The following is a 26273-nucleotide window of genomic DNA, read 5'->3' as shown; positions in this document are numbered from 1 at the left end:
AGGCAGTATAATCTTAACATAGGATGGAGTTTACCTAATCTTAACATGGGACAGAGTTTGCCTAAGCATCACCTGCTGTGACTTCTCCCCAGGATGTTTAAGTATTTAGGGTCCAGGTGTATTTCACACAAACTCAGCTGTTTTACCACTCACAAATTTGTTTGTACTTTTTGAGGTTTTCATTAGAGATGGGATCTCCGTATGTTGCTCAGGCTCTATTCAAACTCATGGGCTCAAACAGTCCTCCCACCTCAGCCTTTTAAGTATCTGCATGTGTGGGCACCATTACAGCAACCCCTCAAGATGTTTTTAGGTTTCAAGAACTTGCATTACAAGTTTACAAAGTTAGTATAACATCAATACTTAACTAAAAATGTCTGAATACTATAAAATATAAGAAATAAAATTGTTAACTTTGGAAGTCATTGAATAATAAGTTGTTATTTGTATAAGAGTTAGTGTCATGTAGTCCATATTCATATGAAATTATTAATCCCTTTAAGCATCAACTTCCTTGCTGTCCTAGGGTGAGAGCAGAGCAAAGGAGGACAAGAAGAAAGGGGTTTGTTTCTGTAGGTAAGATTGTGGATACTTCCCCTTAACTCAAGTTGCTCATATCCAGGAACCCTGTGGCTTTTCTATGAGGGGTGCCGGGGTAAGTGGAGGAAGGCTCCTTTGCTTAGTGTATTACCAGATATCATAAATAATTTATGATTCTCATCTCAAACTTAGGGTTCTCTTCTAAGAGAACTGATTGTTGGAAGATTTTATTTCCTTATGGCTGCATGAGTGAAATCCTCCTTTTCTTGCTAGCTATTCATGAGAGACGATTCTCAGTCACTAGTGGCCATCTGCAATCCCTTCCCATGTGGCCCATAGATTGTTTACAACATGATTATTTGCCTGCTCTAGCCCAAAGGGAGTCTCTCTGACACCCACCCAGCAGAGTCTCTTTTGGTTAGGTCCAAGTCAACTGCTTTGAACCTTATCATAGGAGTGATATTGTCATTCTATTCACAGATTCTGCACACACTCAGGGTAAGAGAGTTATGCAATGTGTCACACCAGGAGCAGGAATTTTGGATCCCATTTTAGAGACCTATTATACTAATAAAGATTACATAAAGCTACATTTATTAATGTTTTTACATTACACTTTGTCTCATCTTTTGAAAGCTTATATTATATATATGTATTATACATATTCTATTACTACCAGAATACCTATACGATTCATAAGCATATACCTATATGAGAATTGGGACAAATTCTCAAAATGCCTTCTTATTAGACTTTTTCTCTAGGAATTTAGTATAGTGATGAACCTATGGAAATGATGTAAAATTACTTTTAGAAAAGTAAAAATATCAAGTCATTGGAAATGGCATCTAAAAACTTACCTCAAATTTTTTTCCATTACTGTCTCTAAAATTGGAGTTAAACATGATTAACTTTTCATTGGTGTTCATAATCCCAAAAGTATCCTACACATTATAATAAATGTCCATATGAATATATTTTGCAAAAAGAAAAATATATGCCTTGCTGAAAGTAATAATTTGTGAGATAATTACAATTAGTCATTTAAAAATGATTTACTCAATTTAAAAGCAAACTGTTGTGTTCATTCCATGTGCATAGGTCATAACTGGTTATGTTTTTTCATTCTCTTAATATGGTCTTCCAGAATTGTGAGAAGTAAACTGAATTCATATGAAAACATGTACTATAGTGGCTAGCACACATAGTGTACCTGGCATATAATTGTTTTCTTTGTTCTTTTTCTGTTCTTCCAAATGGAGAATTATAACTGTCCCTGTGAATAAATATTAAATGTAAATACAGCCCAAATGAACATAGTTGAGGTAGATTCAGGATAATACCATACTGAGAACTGAGAAACCAGGTGGGAATCTGGAATTACCAAAGAAAAGGCTAATTGCACTTTCGAGAACTTTAGAGAAAGTGTGTGAATTCTTATGCAGACAATTTAGGCATTTGAGCCAGTAAAGACTAGACATGTTGATGGAGATGTAGAACAACATAAAAACTTTTAAAAATCAGGTGTGGTTTAGTTCTGCAATATGTAATGATCTGAAGTACTTTTTAATTTTTTTATTTTCTTCTAAAATAAATTTAAGGTAGCTGCCAAAATACTCAAGGTGGCTAATGACATATTGTCACTCTTAAAAGTAATAGTTGATTCAGAGATGTATGAGTTATTTTGCATTATTTGCTGTTGGTAGTGATTTGTCTTTTAATTTTACTTTTTGTTTTGTATTAACAAAAAAAATGTTTTAAATTACGTTTCTCTGATTGTAATCTTGAGCTCTTAAAAAGTGATCAGGTTAACAACATGTTCTTCACATGTATCTTAGAACTTAAAAGTATAATTTTAAAAAATTATCAAAAAATTGTCTTTGAAAGTATTTTATAAAAATAAAAATTCCAATGAATTCACATGGATTATTGCATACTGAAGCACATGAAGTTAGAAAGAGGTGAAATAAAAAAAAAAAAAACTTGTGATTTTATTTATTATTATTTAGTTTTTCTTAACAAGGTTCTACTAAAGCAATATGTTTTGATTTTCCTGGAGATGCCATCATTTCTTTAGTGGGTAGGCATAGTAGCAACTGCTGACAGGCTCATTACAAGCCACAGCCTCTAGAGTTTAAAATCTATGACCAGAAGTCTCACTTGCTGAATAAATTAACATGCTATTTTCTTTCCCTTTAAAACTAAGATGACATTTCAGCTCAACTATATTGAAAATAGCTTCCCACATGAAAAAAATCTCTAGCATATATATTCTTTTTATCATAACCTGAAAGCAAAGAAACAACAGTAAGCCAGAAATAACATTATCTTTCCACCTAGATTATGATATGGCTTAGTTGAATAAATCCATTCATAAATGAAATGAAGGATTTACATTGAGACAATTAAAAAGTCTATTATTTTTAAAATATTGTTTTAATCCTCATTTATACATATTTTTCTATTAGGTCAATAGGACTGGATATTAATTTACATTCTGCCTTCCATTAATTCTGTATGTTATGTACTTTGGAAAAGCAAGTAATGGAAGTTAAATAATGAAAATAGTACGCCTGCATTGGGCAAGAAAGCACTATAGCAGGTTAAGTAGTTCAGTAGTTATTTAATTAATTTTATTAAAAACCATGATATATTAAATTCAATAACACAAAGGAAAAATTAAAAAAAATTCTTGTCTAAATTTATAATCCTTCCATAGAAAAAGTTTATTTGATATATTCTAGAACAGTGGATTCTCAACTGGGTAACTGTCATAATTACTTAAGTTAATTGAAATAGGGGCATCCTGGACCATCTGAGATTTCAGTTCAGTTATTCAGGAAGAGGTTCCAGTAGTCTGGAGTTTGAAAATGCTCTCTAGCATTGTCTTTTGAAGCCAGTTGAGTGCATATCATTAGATTGATATTGGAAACCATTGTTCTACCAGGTAGTTGTGAAGTTTCTACTAGACCTTCCTGACAGGACATAAGATAGAGAGCTCATAATGATGAAAGATTTCTGTAAGTTTTATGTCATGTGTGTTTTATAACCAAAACCTTCTTAAAATATCAGAACTCAATGCTAAAGGGAGATCTCTCTAACTCTAGATGCTAGATTTTGATAAATTCTCCTTTAGATAAACTGAATCATTTAGCCCCAGGAAGTAAGAATATGATCATGTTTACAAGGATGGTTTTTGAAACACATAGATCTGAATGCCAGGCTGCCATTTACTATCCACATTACGGTAGTTTATTTAAATTTTCTATTACTCATTTTAATAAAGATGATGAGATAACTAATGTTGATTATATACTCTTCCTTTTCCAAAAATTTTTTATCATATTTTATCCTTATTTCTCTGTAACATCATAATGATGACACTGACAATGTTAAAAACAATAGTTATTGGCCTCCTAAATTCTGGCAGCTTGGTGAATTTGACTTCAGCATTTGTCTTCAGGCCTAGTGAAGCATATTCTCAATAAATTAAATAAAACTAAGCATTTATTTTGAATTGCCTTAATGAGAAGAATAAGGAATAGGAGGAATATGTTGATATACTTTCCATGCTAATCATGATTTTTTTGAAGCATATTTTTCTTACATTAAATGCTCCTAGTGCTTAAGAGTAGATGTATCCTTTTCTTTAACATTTATAAAGATTTAACAGTTCAAGTAATACTCTATATTTTTCGGAACATTAGAACCCAATTTGTTATAAACCTTATCTTGAAAATATTCTTTTTTGACAGGATAATGATTTGAAAAGAACCACACTAGACCTTACCAATCAAAGTAGGAACACACCTGGGTGTTTAGAAACTAGAAATTTTAAAAATGGAAAACACTTATAGGCTAGCTGCAGTGGCTCATGCGTGTAATCCCAGCACTTTTGGAGGCTGAGATGGGCGGATCAGCTGAGGCCAGGAGTTCGAGACCAGACTGACCAACATGGAGAAACCCCATCTTTACTAAAAAAATACAAAATTAGCCAGGCATGGTGGTGCATGCCTGTAATCCCAGCTACGTGGAGGCTGAGGCAGGAGAATACCTTGAACCTGGGAGGTAGAGGTTGCTGTCAGCTGAGATCGTGCCATTGCACTTCAGCCTGGGCAACAAGTACAAAATTCCAAGATGTAAGTGTGGGACTTCTATGTTTTGCTTATCACCAAATTCTTTTCTTCAAGTTTTACTTGCAGAGAATTATGCTTAGAAAGGATTTAGTGACCCTGTGAAGAGTTTTCTTTTCTGAATTATTTTTAATTTTTCTATTTTCAGAAATAGTAAAAAATTTTAAAAGCGCCACTTTTCTATAACATAAAATGAAAGAAATAAAACTTCCTGTTAATTAACAAAGACGTATATTTGGCGATAGAAACTGAACTAGGGTCAACCTCATCCAAAGGAGCAAAAACTTTTCTCAAATAGATATTCCCCACACAAGGAGTGATTTAATTAATTTATTAGCCTATATACATCCATTGCCTTTTGGAAAGACAGAGAATTGTGTTAAATGCTTGGCACATACCTTTGAAGAAAGTCCTGCGTATATTGCTTAATTATTTGATACTGGAATAGAGCAAAAACTAATTCCTTTTCATTCAAGCACATTTACTAATGCCACTCACATATTTTTCCTAAAGTTATAGAGGTTTCAAAATGATACAAGGGCATCCTAAATTAAATAATGAATAACAGGATTCACCATCAATGCAAGCAGGTAATTTTAAAATGTACTAAAATTAGGAGAATAAAAATACTTAGTGATTAACTTAAAAGCAGCACCAGCCTTTTTGAATTATTAATTAGTCTAGTAATATGTAAGAAGACATGTATTAGGAGAAAACAGAGAATAGACAAAATATTGTTAAGAGACAGAAACAACATGAAATTTGTTGGATTAGATATCTCAATTTCAGAATTTGAATTTACATATATTTCATGTGAATGTCTTCAAACTTCAGAAAGTTTATACTTTTCTGAATTTATGATTTTAGAAAACCAAATTGTTGCTATTATTAAATTTTCCCCATGTCACTGAATCTGCTCTTTTCTTACTTTTCCAGTGCTGAAACCAGTAGGTATTCATGAATGTTTTATTAATTTCATTGAGCTGATATATAAAATCTATGTTTGAACTGATGTACAAATACAATCTTTCTGGCTTTTGTGTAGCAATATGTCCATTTTTCTATCTACCTATCAATTTTTATGTTTTATATAGTTGTTTATGAGTATGAGACCAGGCACAGTGACTCATGCCTGTAATCTTAGCATTTTGGGAGTCTGAGGCAGGCAGATTGCTTGATCTCAGGAGCTCAAGATTAGCCTAGGCAACATGGCAAAACCCCATCCCTACAAAAAATACAAAAATTAATCAGGTGCAGTGGTTTGTACCTGTAGTTCCAGCTATTCGAGAAGGCTGAGGTGGGAGAATTGCTTGATCCCAGAAGGTCAAGTTTTCAGTGAGTGGTGAGTGTGCCACTGCACTCCAACCTGGACAACAGAGTGAGGCCCTATCTTAAAAAAATTAAAAAAAAAAAAGGCATGTATGTAATTGCATATAAATTATGATATATCAATAGTTTCCTGATTTTCTTATAAGGATTAGTAGTACTGTGCTCTGTTTAGTTGTAGGCATTTTACCAAAACATAGCCTTTATTCTGAAAAACATTGTAGGAAAATAACGGGTTTTTTTTTTTTTTTCTCTACCGTGGTTTTCTGAGCCCTTTATTGGCTCTTTGAAAACATTATCATGTAAGTCATGTAAGTAATGTCCTAATGTATTTGGCCATGTTATCTTTTATTTGTGACTAATGATACCTTGAGAAATAATAAAGTAGATAATAAGAATCTAATCCTGGTGCATGGCAAGTGTGAGTGTGAGTACATTTGTGGGACAGATTTGATTCAGAAAGGTGATATGCATAGCTAAAAAGCTACATATCCACACAGTCCTTACAGTTATGGATAAAATTCTTGCAAGAATCTAGTAAGCAAAAGTCCTCATAATTTCTGGGAAATGTATTTTCCTGACATAAGAATGATTATCTTATTATTGCTGCCAACTTCCCATTTTTGCCTTTAATGCGTGCATAATGCTGGAGGTGAGTTGTCCCTGGCATTCACAAGACGCAAACATGAAGACTGGACAAAAGACAGAATGTAAATAGTGGAGCTGCAAGATTGAGAGAGTCAAGTTCCCAGTGTCATCTTTGAGTTACCAAGTTGGTCTAGCTTATCTGCTACTGGACATATTGCAGCATGAAAAAAATCAACCCCTTCCTACTTTTAAGTTTCTTTTACTCATAGATGAATAAGTTCTCACTAAACTGCTTAAACAAGGTGAAGTTTTCTCTTATTAGTCCAGAAGATTTACATAAGCAGAATGTTTCAGGAACAGAACAATTTAATAAGCAATATTTGTAGAAATATGGTTATGTTCCACTGAAAACTAAAACTCTCTTCTTGGTATTATGATTTCATATATTTTATATTTGAGTACTGTATACTGCCTAACATTGTTATGGTAGTTATTATTATTTGCTAATGAACCAAATCAACAATCATAGCCTCTCTCCTTTATTAATCACAATATACTCTGCAATGCACTCTGCATAAGAAATTTTCTTAACTATGGTTTAAATATACACTTTGAGTGGTATATTCATTCTCATTTAAAGAAACGAAAACTAGGAGAGTTTAAATAACTTTCTCAGACTTTCGTTTCTGTCTATAATGTCTATAATGCAGTAATAGATATCAGACTGACTTTCTCACTAAGACCAACAATAAGAGTTTTAAGTGCAAAACTGATGTGGTTGAAGATTTCAATGCAATTAAGGATTGGAGGAACAAGATCAGAGAGAGAAAATAGGCATTGTAGCAAGCAAGTCATTTACCTCCATTCTCTTCCATCCTCTTCTGTATGGCTTTGACTAATCCATGGCTTCCACATAAAGTCTGAATAGAGAGATATAGTCTACAGTTGACCATAAACTCACCGGCTAGGAAGACAAACACTGGAGTCAAAGTTACTAAGTAGTACCTTTACATGATTAATCATAATTATTTAAAAGTCTGTGTTTGATAATTTTAATATCTACTAAGCTTGAGTGACTATGCTGTTACTTAATTTTTCTCTTGGTTTTAATGGCCCTATAATAATTTGTCCCTATATTCAGGAGGCCAATATTCTATAAGAAAAATAAAGTGTAACAAATTGAGCCCAGTATTTTATGTGTAATTTGCTTTGAGGCATTTATCAGTCCCTAAAATACAAATGCATAGACTAAATAAATAGAAATCAAGAAGAAAATAGCTGCTACAAACAAAGCAGAGAACATGGCGGGTCACACAAGACAAAGAATTCAAGAGTTGAAGTTTAGGTACAAATAAGCAAGAATGGACCTAGTTAATACTGACACTTTCAGTGGGGGTGCCAGAAGAGCTCTACCTGGTAGAAAAGCAAACAAGATAAAGGTCAGCCTCAGCTGAATCAGGTGATTTATCCACGAGTTTCTACCTACCAATAATTAAACAAACAAACAAAAAAATTGATTCTAATAGAATATAGTGGTCGAATGATTGAAAACCAAGAGAAAAATTAAGTGATATATTAGTCACTATAGGTTGGAAGTGACTCACTAGATAGTGAAATAAAATGCAGACTTTTAAACAATTATGATTAATACATGCGACAAATGCTGAGAAAATAGAATATTGAAAATTTCAACAGAGAACTAAAATTGAAAATGTGTGTGTGTGTGTGTAATGTGAAAATCTTAGCACTGAAATTTTTGATAACCATAATAAAGAATTCAGTAGGTGGGTATAAAGAAGAGTGACTTTAAAGAAAAGAGGATTAATGTCTAATCTTATGTTAAAAGAATTAATTAATCAAAGACTAGCCATCTTGAAGAACAGAGACCATAAAATGGGACCAATATATAATCAGTGTTTTGGAAAGAGAAAATAACAGGCAAACACAAAATCAAAGAGCCACTCAATAATTTTTCAAATCTGACAAAAGACATAGTACCAAAAATTGAATAAGCTACAAGAATCCCAAGTGCAAAGAAAATCTAGCCACTTAATAGTAACCTGTTAAAAATCAAAACAAAGATAAAAGAATCTTCAAAAGGAGCTTAAAGAAAGGGCATAATGCTTTCTGTGTTAGTTTGTTCTCACATTGCTATAAAGAAATACCTGAGACTGGCTAATTTATAAGAAAAAATTTTTAAATGGCACAGAATTCTGCAGGCCTACAGGAAACACAGTGGCCTCTCCTTCTGGGAAGGCCTCTGTCAGCTTCCAGTCATGAAGGAGAGTGAAGCAGGAGCTTGCATGTTACATGGTGAAAGCAGGAGTGACAGAATAAGAAGGTAGGTGCTACACACTTTTATAGGACCACATCTCACAAGAACTCCCTCACTGCTGCAATGACAGTACCAAGAGGAATGGTGCTAAACCATCTGTGAGAAATCACCCCATGACCCAATCCCCTCCTACCAGGCCCCACCTCCAACACTGGTGATTACATTTCTATATGAGATTTGTGTGGGACACACATTCAAACCACATCATCTTCAAAGGAACCAAATAAAACTGATATAGTTGACTCATCTTTATATACTTATCATATATATGACAAAAATAACAAAATAACACTTAATGTAGAAGAGATGTATACAATATCTATTGCAGTATATATACTCATAGCTATAAGTATGAATACATAAATGTATACATGTGCACATATATGGATACAAACAATATGTGTATACAAACATGTATATGTAAACAAGCATATGTATATATGTGTATAACATATTTATATATTGATACATAAACAAATTTGTATTTGTGTGTGTTTGTGTGTGTGTGTGTGTGTGTGTGTGTGTGTAGGAAAGAAAGAGGGAAACATAGAAAAATAAAGTAACCCAACAAGGCACGTGTATACCTATGCACATGTACTCCAAAACTTAAAAGTATAATAAAAAAATAAATAAAAAGCTACCATAAAAAAAAGAAAAAGAAAGTAGCTTGATCACCAGGTTACATAATACAAGATAATCAATTCCAAGGAATCTTAAACCCAAATGTAAAAGATAATATAATGAAAACTCCAGAAAATAACAAGATATAGTCATTACTTTGATGTATTTAAATATATGTTAACAAAACTCAAGAAGCACTAAATATAAAGAGAAAATTGGGAAATTGAACTATATTAAAAGTAAGAACTTCTATTCACCATTAGGAGAGTAAAACTCAAAACCACGGAATGAGAGAACATTTTGACAATTTGAATAATTGTCAGGAAATGTGTTAATCTGAGAAAAAATTATTACAAATACATAAATTTATACAAATTAATAAGAAAATACAACCTAATAAAAAACTAAGCACTTCACTAACAAATCTATCCAAATAGACAATAAACTTATGTAAAGGAGCTCAACATCATTCGTCATGTTAATCAACATTATTCATCATCATTAATCTGCAGTGAAATGCAGATTAAAACCAATGCATGTGGGGAAAAAACAAATCATGTTGACATTGATGTGGAGTACTAGAAATCTCATTTACTCTTGATCAATGTGGAAACTGGCACTGTCACCGAGAAAACTTGGCAATGTCTATTAAAGCTGAACATATGAATACTTCACAGTATAAATGGGGCAAAAATTAGATACAATGTTCAAAGCAACATAATTCTTTTTATTCAAGACAAAATCACATGACATGTAATTAACTATTTTAAAGGTTGCAATTCAGTGATAGCCAACACATTCATAATATTATGTAACCACCATATCCATCTAGTACAAAAGAATTTCATTACCGCAGAAGAAAACTCTGCACCCATTAAACAGTCAAAGCAAAATAATTATTAACGAACAAAAATATCTCACATTTTCATCAAATTTGGAATGGGTAAATTAGATGTAATCATAAAACCATTAGTTGTAGTCATGAAATGTGAGAGTACATAAAATAAAAATAATCAAATGGCTACTACATGGAACAATGGTATTAAGTCTTATAAATAGAATATTCTGCAAGTAAAATTAGACATAAAACATACTGTGTTACTACATCTATAAAAAATTTCGAAAACAGATTAAGTTAGTGGTGACAGAAGTGAGAAGATTGGTTACCACAGAGTGGTTGGGTAGAGTGATAAGTAGCCTGCTTATAGACAGGCTTTTGTGATCTTGGAAATATTATATAATTTGATTTGTTAAATGGCTGTCTCAATGAATGTATTAACTTCATGAAGTACATCAAACTATACAATTAAGAGTTGTGCACATTACCTTATGTGATTTACCCCTCTAAAAAAAAAAGCAAAATTAGGAAAATCTGAAATCATACAAGAGCATACTTTTAGTAAATTGTAGAGTTGGAATTTGAACCAAAGCCTATCTCAGTAAAATTTCTTCAAACACCATAATGTCATACTATTCCTTTTTCACAGTAATACCTGAAAGCTCACTATGCTTTCTTAAACTACAGTATATAAGAAAACAGAAATTGCTGTAAACATTATAACTGAAAATTATTGATTGTACATTCTCAATTATCATATTATTCACCACAGTGTTACCACCTAAACATTTAGTAGACCCCAATAATAGAAATTAAGTTACAGTTTGTCTTAGCTCAGCTAACTTTTTCTTTCTATATCTATAATATACCTCTACTCTCTCTTCAGTGACAAGAGATGTTGGAAAGCTTCTGGCTGAACATCTGTAGACTTAATAATTGCTTGAATCATGTACTCCTCGATGATAAAGATCTAAAGCCTAGCTATCTGAGTTTTAAAATAAAAGGTTCCAATTACTGGCTTTCCTTGACAGTTTAAAATTATATTTAAGCAAGACTCAAAGATTTAATGAAATGTATGTTTTAACATTCATTATATTAGACTTGTATTTCTCTGATTTGTCTGGGGAAGAAACATAAAGTTGAGTTAAACACTATTTCCTTACCAATTTCAAAGCCTACCTTGTCAATTTTAGAAGAAAATATTAATGTTAGCTGAGTTTTTTTTCTAAGATTCATTTTAATAATTCCTTCAAAATTAATTCACTAAGCACCTTCCATTCAGCAGGAGATATGATTATAGCTACTAGAGGTACAGTAAACAAACAGAAGTTCCTGCTCTCATAGCTTTACTTTCTGGTAAGGGGGTCAGGTAGTAAATAAATAGTAAATGATGTAATTTTTCATTTCATAGCAATGACATGAAGAATATTAAGATAGGGTTAGGAGATGGCTATGCTTGGTTTAGGTTAGCATTGCAATTTTAATGAGGATGGCGAAAGTAAATTTTGCATAGAAAGAATATGACTATCTTAGGTAGGATTTCCAGGAAACTAACTTTGAAGCAAGAAATTAGGTAAAAGTAAGTTGTGTGTGGTGATTCCCAAGAACCATGGCAGGAAATAGGGAAGTTCTGAAGGATTCCAATAAAAAGTGTATAAATGAGCAGGAGACCACCACAGGCAACCCAGACTCCCTCCTTCTCTGGAATTCTGGGAGATTGTGTGAACCATGTCTCATATTATATCATTGAAAGATTGAGGGAAATGGGAGGCACTTAGCCACTAATTCTCTTCTCTCATTAACCAAAGATTGCTTTGGGGAATATTTTTACCATCTGGCCTGACCTATATGCATGTAAATCATGTGTCATTGACCAATGAAAGCAACATCTCAGAGTTGTGCAGCAAAAGGTCTCAAACATGTAGGGGAATCAGAATTGCTGAAGGGAAATGGCCAGGTTATGGGAAGCTCTCTCACAGTGTCATTTGCAAAAGCCTGGAAAAGGTAAGAGGGAATGTTATGCAGTATATGGAGGAAGAGTATACTTAGAGAGATCAGGAAGTACAAAACACTTAAGTAGGCAAGCATCGTTTGAAAAAAATGATTTCATTCTATCTACCTCAGTATCTAAATTTCCATCTATAGCTATACTATTGTTCAACTTATACTTGGTCTATATATTGCATGGCTAACATAATCATTTTGGAATACACATTCACCAACACAAATGTTAGAACAATTCCTATTGTACAGGAGTAACTAAATTTTTATTATTTATTTTACTCTGTAACTTATTTTACTGTCTATTTAGAAAGTAAAAACATAATGAATCAATTAATTAAAAATTAAAGGCAGGTTCAATACAGATTTATCTGAAGTTCTTGAAACAAACAAATAAAAAAAAACCTGTTTCTCTGAAATCTGTTATTATGGTTATGATAAAGGACACCAAATGCAATATGGGAGAGATATTTTACCAACTATAATAGTATCAAGATCATCATAGCTTTCATTTTCTTGTTACTATGCACACTCTACTTTTTAAAACTAGATTGCAAGTTCTTGAGAACAGAATCTATGTTTTCTTTACATAGCTGTTAATAACAGTCTCTGCACATTATCTTCCTAATAGTAGTAAGAACACAGTATTAAGCAGAATCAATTTAATATGGTGAGTGATGAATTGAAAACTGTGACACCAGAAGGGAAGATTCTGAATTATTCAAAATATGAGATACAAAGTACTTATATTGACAACTTGAGGTCTGAAGAAGGAAATCCAGATTGCATAAGGAAGAAAATATTTCCAATATTTTTTGGATAGATGTTAGAAATTTTAATGAAAATTGTAAACAATACCAAAAGACTCAGAATTCAAGAATAAAAAAAATACTAATATAGAACCATGCATAGATTTATTTTTATAAAAATACTGAGGGAAAAACCCAAGTGCTATATTATATGGATAAGTTAATAGAGAAAAGGAAATGTAACAATGTGTGGTAATCTTCTAAAGAGGTTCTTAGTATGATGACACACATAAAAATTGGTGTGTACTTCAAGGTGGAAATGAAAATAAAAGTAAGCAACAAGCTACTCTCAAACTGAAAGATGAAGGACCTAGTAAAGATACAGCAGATAAAAGGAAAAAAAAGTAAGTTCTCAACTAGGTAAAGCACTTAGACTAACAAGTAGCACATTACAAGGAATGAAACAAATATTAGCTGTAATAATTATTAGAAAAAAATCGTTTCTTGGTCTTTTGGCTAAGATCAAGTATAATTATGAGAAAAAGTAGAATGAAAGAAGAAGAGAATGGAGAGAGGAGGATGGAATTGAGAGAAAAGAAAAGTAAAAAGAGAAACAAGGAAAAGACATGGAAAAAGTAAATAATATTGATGGGAAGTATTGCCCATCAAATTCTTTTTTCGCTGTTTACTGATCATTTATTTTTATATGTGATTTCTTAATGTTTTCTTTATTGTATATTCATAGTCAATGCTGTTATATGCAATTATATACTTGTTTAGTATCTTTAAAAATAACATGATAACCAGGTTATTTGTTATGAAGAAGTTTATTATACTTCATTAGATTATTATAATAGGTTTATTTAAGTACAGTTTTGAATACTTGAATTTTTTAAGTTTGGAAATGTATGCAGATGAGAAAAAAAAACAGCATGCGAATCTCATAAAACTTCACGTAGCAGATGAATTTATATGTGAAATGTGAAGGACCCAAGTATAACCTGTAGTATCATCTGTGTCACAGAACTCCAAAAAGCACCATTTACAATTGTAAATAGTAGTCACGGACTTGTGGTCTGGTGTAGGCCCACATAAATTCAATTCCTCTTACTTTTCTTTTACTTAGTCATTTAAATTTCCGAGCACAGATTGTTTTATTTAAATAAAATTTACAACTGAAAAATGCATTCATTTTAAGTGTACACTTTATCAGTTTGATAAATTTATGCAAGTGTGTTTCCACTACCAAATCATAATATGGAAAGATTTTGTCACATTTAACAGTGTCTTTTTCAGTCAACACTTCTGCCCCAGCCCCATCTCCAGCAAATCATTGATCTGCTTTCTGACAAGATAGCCATTTAACAATAAATTATATTGAAAAAAGGCCATAAATTGTTTTGCTCTTAGAAACAAAACAATTTTTAATAAATATTATATTTGAGATGATTATATAGTCAAATTCTGAAAATACTAAATTATTTGAGATAGATAATAAAATGTTATGGCATATGTGTCTCATGGAAAAAATGAGTAAAAACATATCTCAGTCAGATTTATTTATTAAGTATTTGGTTCCTTTATAGCTCTCTCTTGCTTTTATTGTCTTTCTTATGTCTTCTCTTGCACTCTCTCTTTTTCTGTCATCCTTTTACACTTTTAAAAGAATAATCTCCTCATTATTAAAAAGATATATATATATATATATATATATATATATATATTTTTTTTTTTTCTGAGTAAACATGAAGGAGGCTATAAATCAAGTCCACTTACAGCAATAAAATTTACAATGAGATCAGTTCTGGTCAACATGTGGGCTTTTCATTGTAAGCAATTCTGTTAAACTTTTTTTTTTCAACTGGTTCTTATGAAGCATAAAGATTTTATTTAGTGTTAAATATCTCTAAACTCAGTTTACTGACACAATTGTTGTTACTTTTAGATATAGACAAGTTGTTTCCAGTCATTTCTTTTTACTCTGGCCAAAGTTCTCAATCACAGTTATAAAAACAGAATGCTGCTCTTTTAGAAAAAGGGCACTCCTCTGGAATACTGTTGAAGTATTCTTGTTGAAGGGTCTGCTCCTGTCAAAGGGTCACTATTTTACAATCTTTTAGTCTCCGTATTGCTCATCTTTTTTACCAATGTTTAAATTAATCTATTCCAAACTTATCTTTTGATGTAAAACACTAGTAATGCAATAAAACTTCTTAGTGCATGACATAGTATTGATAAGCTTCTAGATTAGAAGAATTTTTATATATTTACATATAATGCTTAGATTTGCACACGAGCAGGTTTAGTATAACCATCTCCCTCTCATAGAAGAGAAAACAGAGGCATGGCAATAGCTTGCAGCTTGTGCAAATTTACATAGTTAAACTGTTTCATTACAATTATGAAATCCACACTCTTTCCACCATGGCTAATCACATCCATATATCTGTATTACAGGATTGAATTACATGATGTAACTTTAAGTCCTGATAACAATTTTCATCTTATATAAACATTAGATAATATAGAAAATAATGCAGGGTATTCATATTATAAGGTGAGTAAAAAAGCAAGAAAACAATATAAATGATAAAATACTATTTTTTTGACTTTTTTTCCTTTAAGACATTGATTTTGCAAATCACAAAAACAGCTAGTTGCTTTCTCTAAGCCAGAGTCTCAAGAAGTTTCATAAATAGATAATGTGAAATGAATACAGAGTGATATCTGTGCTATAATGGTGTATCGTTTTGAGAAAAATAATTGCATTACATACTTTACCAGTGACATTTGGAACAGCTTTCCTGGGATGAATAATTATTCACATGACTTTTTTTTACTGGAACTTTTTATCCACATGTTTTACTTTCATTATCAGGAAAAAATGGTTATTTGTCTTAGCAATACATTTTCACAAAATATTTCAAGTTATATGTTTATAAAAAATCAGCTATTCTAAAGAACATAAATCACAATAAATTTTATTCTATATTTTTGTAATATATTTTATGTGTAGGTATATATGTGTATAGACACACGTACACACACACACAAACACACACACGTATAAAGTTTTACTGATGCATACTACATAGCCAGAAATTGCAAGCCAGAAGGTAAACAGCCCAGGAAATTTGTGCAAAAATTGGTTACTATTATTAAAATATGGAAGACTGGAGTAGGGTCAGATTTACAACAATATGGTAGAATCAGTTATTCTTTTTTTGCCATGTTTGAATTTTAAAATCTTTTTTAGAGAGCCAAGAATTGAGATCAGTATACAGATGGAGAATCACATTTAAAGCACAATGGAAAAAGGTCAGGCTGCAGATATAAATGTGGTAGTCAACAAGACAGATAATATGCAAAGCCATGGAACCGGATAACATGATCTACAGGGAAAGTATAGGTTGAGAAGAAAAAGAGGTCCATGATCAGTCAAGAAATACTTCAAGTCTGTTATACACACGGAAGAAAAGAAGCCAGCAAATGAGCCAGGGATTAAAAGCCCTGTATAGTATGAAAGAAATAGGAAGAATGTGGTATCACCAAAGACAAGAGAAGAGAATGGTTCAAGAAGGAATCAGTCAATTGTTAGAACATCAGGTAAAATGAGGACTATTTTAATGCCTTGAAGGATATGAATGTCTTGCAAAAGTGAATTGAGAAGATATTATAAAATGAGAAAATAATTTTCTTTTTTCAGAGACAGTCTTGCTCTGTTGTCCAGGCTGGAGTGCAGTGGTGCCATCTCAGCTCGCTTTCTTTTTTTTTTTTTTGTTATACTTTAAGTTCTAGTACACAAGTGCAGAACGTGCAGGTTTGTTACATAGCTATTCACATGCCATGGTGGTTTGCTACATCCATCAAACCATCATCTACATTAGGTATTTCTTCCAATGCCATCCTTTCCCTATCCCCATACCCCTGACAGGCTCTGGTGCGTGATGTTCCCCACTCTGCATCCATGTGTTCTCATTGTTCAACACCTATCTATGAGTGAGCACATGCAGTGTTTGGATTTCTGTTCTTGTGTCAGTTTGCTGAGAATGATGGTTTCCAGTTTCATCTATGTCCCTGCAAAGGACATGAACTCATCCTATTTTACGGGGGCATACTATTCCATGGTGTATATGCACCACATTTTCTTTGTCCAGTCTATCATTGATGAACATTTGTGTTGCTTTCAAGTCTTTGCTGTTGTTAACAGTGCTACAATAAACATATGTGTGCATGTGTCTTCAGAGTGAACAGGCGACCTGCAGAACAGGAGGATATTTTTGCGATCTATCCATCTGACAAAGGGCTAATATCCAGAATCTACAGGGAACTTAAAACAAATTTACAAGAAAAAAAACAACCCCATCAAAAAGTGGGTAAAGGATATGAAGAAACACTTCTCAAAAGAAAACATTTATGTGGCCAACGAACATATGAAAAAAACTCATCGTCTCTGGTCATTAGAGAAATGCAAATTAAAACCACGATGAGATACCATCTCATAACAGTTATAATGGCAATCATTAAAAAGTCAAGAAAATCAATATTTGAGATATTTTCCAATGTAGAAATATTGTTATTAGAGAGGTAAATGAAGTAGTGGGGGGAGCTTATTTTTTAAAGCATAGAAATATTAAACGGGATTAAACACTGATAAGAATGAATCAAGGCAGAGGGAGTCTGATATGAATGAGAAGAATTAGCATGAGACAGTTTGGTAAAACTTTGGTAAAAAAGTTTGGTAGATAGTTGGGTTGGATTGATATTTGGGGTTTCCTGCACAGAGACTATTGTTTTCTCAGTGAAGTTTAAGGCTATTCTATAAGTTGTAATTAAGATATTTTGCAGTGGTGAGTGCTCATTTATTATTCATGGTCAGTAATTTAAAGTAGTAACAGTTGTCTGGATTTTGAATTTTTCTCCTGGCCTGTTCAACATGCTTCTGTGACACAATGAGCGGTTGAAATTTCAGTTTAATCACTTTAATAGAAAACATCCACATTAATGTATAATTATGTTTGAGAAACCTATGTAAAATCATGAAACTGTAATTATGTTCTTGAGTTAAATAACACAAATTTACCCATGTATATATGTATGTATGTACGTATTATATACACAGGTAAATTTGTGTATATAAATTTGTGTAAATATGTAAAATTTGTGTATGTAAATTTGTGTAAATATGTACCATATAGATGTATATATGATATATGATACACAAATTTACTTGTGTATGCATGTATATATGTATATACATACATATACAGTGTGTATGTATATGCATTTACATACATATACATTACCTGTGTATGTATGTATATACGTATATACATCATATACATATATATGTATGTATATACATACATACACAGGCAAATTTGTGTTACATATATCAAATATACACATATATGATACATATAAATCTAATGTCGGGGGAATACAAATATACTTCAGACATATTGCAAGTTTGGTTCCAGACACCTGCAAAATGAATGTTGCAATAATGCAAGTCCACAAAATTGTGATTTCCCAGTGCATATTATAGTTATGTTTATAGTATACTGTGATAAATTCACTATGGAATAGAATTACATCTAAAGGACAGTGTACACACCTTAATTTAAAAACTGTTAAACTTATTGCTAAAAACTGTTAAGGATTACCTGAACCTCTAACAAATTGTAATCTTCCCTGCTGGAGGTGGGTCCTACCTCAACGTTGATGTCTGCTTACTGATCAGGGTGGTGGCTGCTGAACATTGGAGTGATCATGCAATTTCTGAAAATAAGGCAACAATGAAGTTTGTTACATTGACTGATTATTTATTTCACAAAAGACTTCTCTGCAATATCTGCTACTGTTTGACAGTATTTTGCCCACAATAGAACGTCCTTCAAAATTGGAGTCGTTCTTCTCAAACCCTGCTTGTTACCTAAGTTTATGTAGGATTCTAAATTATTTGCTGTCATTTCAACAATTTTATAGCATCTTCCCCAGGATAAGATCCCATCTACAAAATAAATAAATAAATAAATAAATAACTTGCTTATGCATAAGAAGCAATTTCTCATTCATTTAATTTTGATCATGAAATTGTAGCAGTTCAGTCAGATCTTCAGGCTCCACTTATAATTTTGGCTATTTTGCTATTTCTACCACATCTGCAATTGCTTCCTCCTCTCAAGACTTGACTCTCTCATGGTGATCAATGAGGATTTGTATCAAATTCTCCCAAACTTCTGTTAATCTTATATTTTGACCTCTTACTGTGACTCACAAGTGTTCTTAATGGTATCGAGAATGGTAAATTCTTTCCACAAGGTTTTCAATGTACTTTGTCTAGATCCATCACATAAATCAAAATCTATATCTGCTATAGCTTTGCAAAGTGTATTTTATTAATGATAAGACTTGAAAGTCAAAATATCTTTTTGATCCATGGGCTAAAGAGTGGATGTTGTATTATTAGGTATAAACACAACATGATCTCCCATGGAGCTGGAAAACAACATCTCCATTAGAACTCTTAGGTGATTAGGTGCATTCCCAAAGAGCAGTAATATTTTGAAAGAAATCTTTTTTTTTTCTAAGCAGTAAATATCAACAGTGAGCTTAAAATATTCAGTAAACCATGCTATAATTTTTTGTAATAAAGACACGAAAATTATAATAATTTTTGGATCTTCTTCTATCAGTTATTTTATACTATAATGCATGGCCACAAATATTCTCCAAACAAACTTGTATCTTGGGCTCATTATTGTATTTCTACATTTAAAATTGTATAAAGATATAGAGGATATTCCTTTTATTCACCACTATACTCTCATAACTTAACAAACTTAACAAAAAGGCTATCACCTAGTAAATACTCAACAGATAATTATTAAATGTTAAAAAATAAAACTGTCTTTTAGAATTTTATTTGCAAAGCGTTGTGATCATCAAGGCTTTGTTTTTCAATTTATAAAGCACAACCAAAATAGATTCAGAAGATTCTTAAGGGCCCTAGTATTTTCAAAATGGTAAATGGACATTACCTTGAGGTAACCAGCTGCAGTAGATGCTACAGGAAAATCAGCATGTCCTTTGAAGCTTTGAAGACAGGAATTGACTTTTCCTTTCTGGCTATAAAGATTCTAGATGGCAGCTTCTTTTTCTTCTGTGTTATGTGCTTTTTGGATTTCACTCATTATTGAAGCTTATTTTTTTGTATCCTTTCCTTTCTTTACCAACCTTTAATGTTCAGTAAATTCAGGTTATGCTTTGCTTCTCTTTATCTTAAGCTGCCAAATTAGTAATCCTCCCAGAAGAAACACTCAGTTATTCAAAAGAGAGCAATTCCAGGCGCTTTCTCCTGAAGACAGCCAGCTTAGCAGCTTCATTTCTAGCATTTCTGGTTATTGGTCCAAAGCCCAAGGAAATTTTGTACTTATATATTCCAACTGTAAAGTTTCCCTGGGATTTTCTTTAAGAGGTTCCTATTTGAATAATTTCTCTTTTGTGTCTGTTTTTGGTTGAGGTTTTCTCTGTATTACTTATATATCATTTCAACCAAGTCTGCTTTCTATCTTCCATTTTTCCAAAAGTCTGTCTTCCATTTAAAAAAAATCAGTATGTTGATGGTGGACCTTGTTATATGTTTTTCTTTTTTCTTCTGTCATCTCAGTGGTATTTAGAGAAGCCAGAGAGGTGAGGTGCACATGACGGCTCAGTCAACACCTTAAGCTTCCCAGATATCTAGTGTTTTTTCTATTTCTGGTTCCATCTTCTATAAACTCGTTTAAAGAAAGAATTTCTTTGCATTTCTTCTGGTTTGTGTTGGAACTTGAAAGGTTTATATTTTGTTTTCCTTTAGCTTTGCATTTAATGTCAATTATCATGAAATCATTTATGTCTCATTGCTGTCTATCTGGGTGTGTAAATGACATTATTTTTTGACAAACTGGATTTATAGGCCTCCACAAGGTTCTACTTGCATAAGGCCAATTAGTGATGCAAAATTAACTTAAAAATTTGGCCTAATTACTCATATTTCATTTAATATATATGTCACAATATTTTAATAACATAATTATATTTTATTTTCCAGGCGACTGAATATTTTCACTTTCCTTCTTCAGCATCCAGATCAATGGGAGATTTAATAAAATGCAATAACAACTTTTCATGAGCACATGGTAGTCAACAAATATACCTTTCTAAAAAATTTAGTAATTTTAGGGATACAAGTAGTTTTTGGTTACATAAAGGATTTGTATAGGGATGAAGCCTGAGATTTTAGTGCACTTGTCAACTGAATAGTGTTCATTGTACCCAATAGTGCAATGTAGCTTTCTAAATCCTGTGACAACCTCCTCCTCAAGTTCTCTCATGTCCATCACACTCTTCTGTGTATCTTTGTATACCCCTAGCTTAGCGCTCACTTATCATTAGAAACAAGCTAAGGGGGTTGTATGTTTTCAGGAATGTATCCACTTCCTCTGAATTTTCTAGTTTGTATGTATAGGTGTGTCTATAACAGTCTTGAAGATTCTTTGTATTTATGTGCTGTTAGTTGTAATGTCTCCATTTTCATTTATAACTGAGTTTATTTGAATCTTCTTTCTTCTCGGTTAATCTGGCTAATGGTTTATCATTTTTTTCATCTTATCAAAGAATAAACTTTTTGCTTCACTGACCTTTTGTATGTATTATTTATTTCAAAATAACTTAGTTCTGCTCTGATCTTTGTTGTTGTTGTTGTTGTTTTCTGCTAGCTTTGAGTTTATTTTTTTCTTGTTTATCTAGTTCCTTAAGGTGTGATGTTAGTTGTAAATTTGTGATCTATCGGACTTTTTGATGTAGGTATTTAGGGCTATAGACTTTCCTCTTAGCTGTTTTTGCAGTGTCACAGAGGTTTTGATAACTTGTGTTACTGTTATTCATTTTGAATAATTTTTAGATTTTCATCTTGATTTTATTGTTAACCTAAGCATAATTCAGAAGTAGATTGTTTAATTTCCATATATTTGTATAGTTTTGAGGATTCCTCTTAGAATTAATTTCTAGTTTTATTCTTCTATAATCTGAGATGATATTTGATATTGTTTCAAGTTTTAAAAATTTATTGAGACTTGTTTTGTGATCTATTATATTTTCTATCTTGGAGAGTGATATTAATCAGAATAATGTATATTTTGCAGTTCTTGGGTAGAATGTTCTGTAAATATCTGTTAGGTTCATTTGATCTAGAGTGCACTTTAAGTTCAATATTTCTTTGTTGACTTTCTGCCTCAACGATCTGTCTAATGCTGTCAGTGGATTGTTGAAATCCCTTTTATTATTGTATTGATGTTTGTCTCTTTTCATAGGTCTAGTGGTAATAATTTTGTGAATCTGGGAGTTCCAGTGCATATATATTTAGGATTATAACATCTTGTTGGATTATCCTTTTATCACTATATAATCACCTTCTTTGTCTTTTTTTTTTTTTTTTAACTTTTGTTACTTTAAGGTCTGTTTTATCTGATATGCAAATAGCTACTCCTGCTTGCTCTTGGTTTCTATTTGTGTGGAATATATTTTTCTGTCCCTTTACCTTGAGACTATAAGAATTCTTACATGGTTAAGTGTGTTTCTTGAAGAGAGCAGTATTTGGTTTGTGATTATTGTATCCATTCTGACAATGTGTATCATTTAAGTGGAGCATTTATATTATTGAAAGTTACTATTGAGATGTCACATACTGTTCCAGTCATCATATTGTTACCTAATTACTTTGTTTTCTTCATTATTTCATTGTTTTATTGGAATGTCATCTTCTATTAGAAGACTGTTTCATCGACATTGAAAATTTGTTGTTTAGTGTAGTCACCTTCATCAGTTGTCTTAGCCTGATCTTCTGGATAACTTGCTTCAGCTTCTTGCATCATCCCTTGCTGTTTGGCCTTGCACTGTTAAGTTATGCAGAGGGCATTATTCTTTAAATATCATAAACCAACTTCTGCTAGCTTCAAATTTTTCTTCTGCAGCTTCCTCAACTCTCTCAGCTTTCATAGAATTGAAGATAATTAGGGCCTTACTCTGGATTAGGCTTTGTCTTAAGTGGATATTGTGGCTGGTTTGATATTCTGTACAGACCACTAAACCTATCTCCATACCTGTAATACAGTTGTTTTGATTTCTTATCATTCATGTTTTCATTGGACTTGCACTTTTAAGAACTTTTTTCCTGTGCACTCACAACTTGCCTCTTTGGCATAAGAGGCCTAGTGTTTAGCCTATCTTGGCTTTTGACATGCCTTCCTCACTAAATTTAATCATTTCTACCATTTAACTTAAAGTGAGTGATGTATGACTCTTCCTTTCATTTGAAAACTTAGAGGCCATTGTAGGGCTATTAATTGGCCTAATTTCAATATTGTTGTGTCTCAGGGAATAGGGAGTATCTAGTAGAAGGAAAACTAAGAAGAACAGCTGGTGAGTGGGGCAGTCTGAACACACAACATTTCACTATCTTATATGATTGTGGTGTGTGGTGCCCATAACAATTACAAGAGTAACATTAATGATCATAGATATAATGATAATAAAACAGATAAAAGATATAATAATAATGGAGAAACTTGAGATATTGTGTGAATGACCAAAGTGTGACAAAGAGACACAAAGTGAACACTTGATATTAGAAAAATGGCACTGACAGATTTATTCAATGCAGCATTATCACAAATGTTGAATTTGTAAAACTACAATATCTGAAAAGTACAATAAAGCAAATTGCAGTAAAACAATGTGTTACAGCACTTGCAAAGAGACTTAAAATAACTGGAACACATAAATGCTCTAAGTCATTTAACTAATGTGCTATCTTATGACAATTAATTTTGCCTTCATTATTTTATTTTAATATATTCATTTAGAAAGGGAGATGTTAACAACAACTTTTAATGGAGAAATTGATTTACTCCTACAATCATATGATGTAATAGCTTAACTGTTCCAAACTTCATTATCTAATCAAGACCTTAACATTACTCTTTATATATGTAGATATACATATGTATATATAAAACAAATGACATACATTGGAAAATAAAACGTCTTCAAAAACATAAGCATTAAGAATTTCAGAATTATTCTAAAATGATTATCTCAAGATTTTTAGCTATACTGTTTTTTTTAAGAATGAATAGAATTTTTTTGTAATAAAGACACAAAAATTCTGATATCTTATGAATTTTTTGTCTATTAATGAATTTATAAATTAACTCATTGCCACTAAAATGTTCGAAACAAATTTATATCTTGGGCTAATTAGTTTCATTTCTACATCAAAAATTACATAAAATAGAAAGATTTATCTTATTCATTACCATAATCTCAGAACTTAACAAAGAACCTGTCATTTAGCAGATATTCAATAGGGAATTCTTAAACTTAAAAAACATTTTAACATCATACATGACTATCTTTTTGAACTGTATTTGCAAATCATTTCCAAAATCATTAGGCATAGGAAAACGTCTCAGTGTATCACAGCTTCAAATATGTTATAATAATTCACTAAATGCCTATGCTCCAATTTAAATCAGCAAGTTAAATCACACAAACCTTTCTTAAAGAAAAATATTAAATTTTTATTTTTAAAGAAAAAGTTGTTTGGACCTAGCTGAATAACATCAGAAGATCCACTAGTTAAAAATTTCAAGTCTTTATCCTTTGAGTCTTAGTTATATCATGTGTATAATGGAGAACAATAATGCTGTCTTCACTGTTCTAATAAAATAATTAAATATGAAAATGTTAATGGAAATATTTATAAAGACAATTGTTATATGATAATAAATAAGACTTGACTGATACAAACTATTTTAAAAAACAGTATGTAGTTCTCCCCACACACTCTGACTCTCTAGGTAACATAATTAGAAGGTTAATGACATCTGTTGTCTTAAAAAACTAGTATATATCAGTGTATAATCCTCTGAATTATAGTCAAAATCTTTAAATGACACTTAACATCTGTAAATTTGAATAAGAAATGTTCAGCTTTCAAGGTTGGGGTTGTTTCTAATTAAATATTTCATTTTAAAAATCAGCAATACATAGAATTTTACAAATAGAGTTTTTTAAATTTTTACTTTAAAAAGACATACATTGTCATAATTTGTAATTTCTTGAGATTTCAGCAATCATAAATTTAAGCACAAATTTTTTTGTTGTACTTGCTTAATTTGTATACATGATGAAAAATAACATACCAGATATAAAAATGCAAAAAGAAAAAAATTCCTCTATCCAGTTAATTAATATTTTTCAAAGTGGTACTGCTGATAACTCTTAACCAGCCTTTAAACCCATGGAAGCAAGGCAAAGATTATATAATCATATGGTTGTAAAATCAATCTATTGCTTAGATCATTATAAAGAGTGACACAAATTGAGACTATATTTTTTATTGGGACTTAATTTTTGATCTAGTGTTCATATTCATTTGATAACAAAAATATGTAATTTGTAGTTGTAATGAGTTAATACTTTCAGAAAAATTGAATGTTTAAAATAAGAAAAAAGCCAATGCTGTGTGACCTCTTCATTGCTCCCGTAAAATTTAAGGATGTGATTGTGTCTGGGCCACTTTGAAGCTTTAGGCAAAGGAACAGTGGAATAGTTAACGAGACTTAGAAATGCAGCACAGTTGGTCTCAGACTCTGGGCTATACTGTAGGCATTATTGATGTGGCTTTTTTGCAAAGCAGAGATACAGAATGTTCATTGGAGTTTTATCAAATAGTAAATGAAAAAGACTTAATAATACTGATATTTCATTAGCATATAAATATTGGCCTGAATGCTGTTAAATTAAAAAATAAATACATATAGGTGCTAAGTAAATTTATGTACTGGGCAATATCATCTTGATTTATAATTGTATTTTTTTAAAATCTTAGACCATACGTTCAGATATAATAATAGAACTGACACGACCGGGCACGGTGGCTCAAGCCTGTAATCCCAGCACTTTGGGAGGCCGAGGCGGGTGGATCACGAGGTCAAGAGATCGAGACCATCCTGGTCAACATGGTGAAACCCCGTCTCTACTAAAAACACAATAAATTAGCTGGGCATGGTGGCACGTGCCTGTAATCCCAGCTA

General features: G+C 31.8%; 1 protein-coding gene across 7 annotated transcripts in view; it reads left to right on the top strand.

The window, feature by feature from the left end:
* MGAT4C (MGAT4 family member C) overlaps positions 1-26273 on the top strand; it is a 948770-nt gene that overhangs the window by 460926 nt on the left and 461571 nt on the right. The gene's annotated exons all lie outside the window — the stretch shown is intronic.

The sequence above is a fragment of the Sapajus apella genome, unplaced genomic scaffold (assembly GCF_009761245.1).
Source record: "Sapajus apella isolate SASKATOON/1434 unplaced genomic scaffold, GSC_monkey_1.0 scaffold2, whole genome shotgun sequence".
NCBI lineage: Eukaryota > Metazoa > Chordata > Mammalia > Primates > Cebidae > Sapajus > Sapajus apella.
This window is presented reverse-complemented; position numbering and strand designations above follow the sequence as displayed.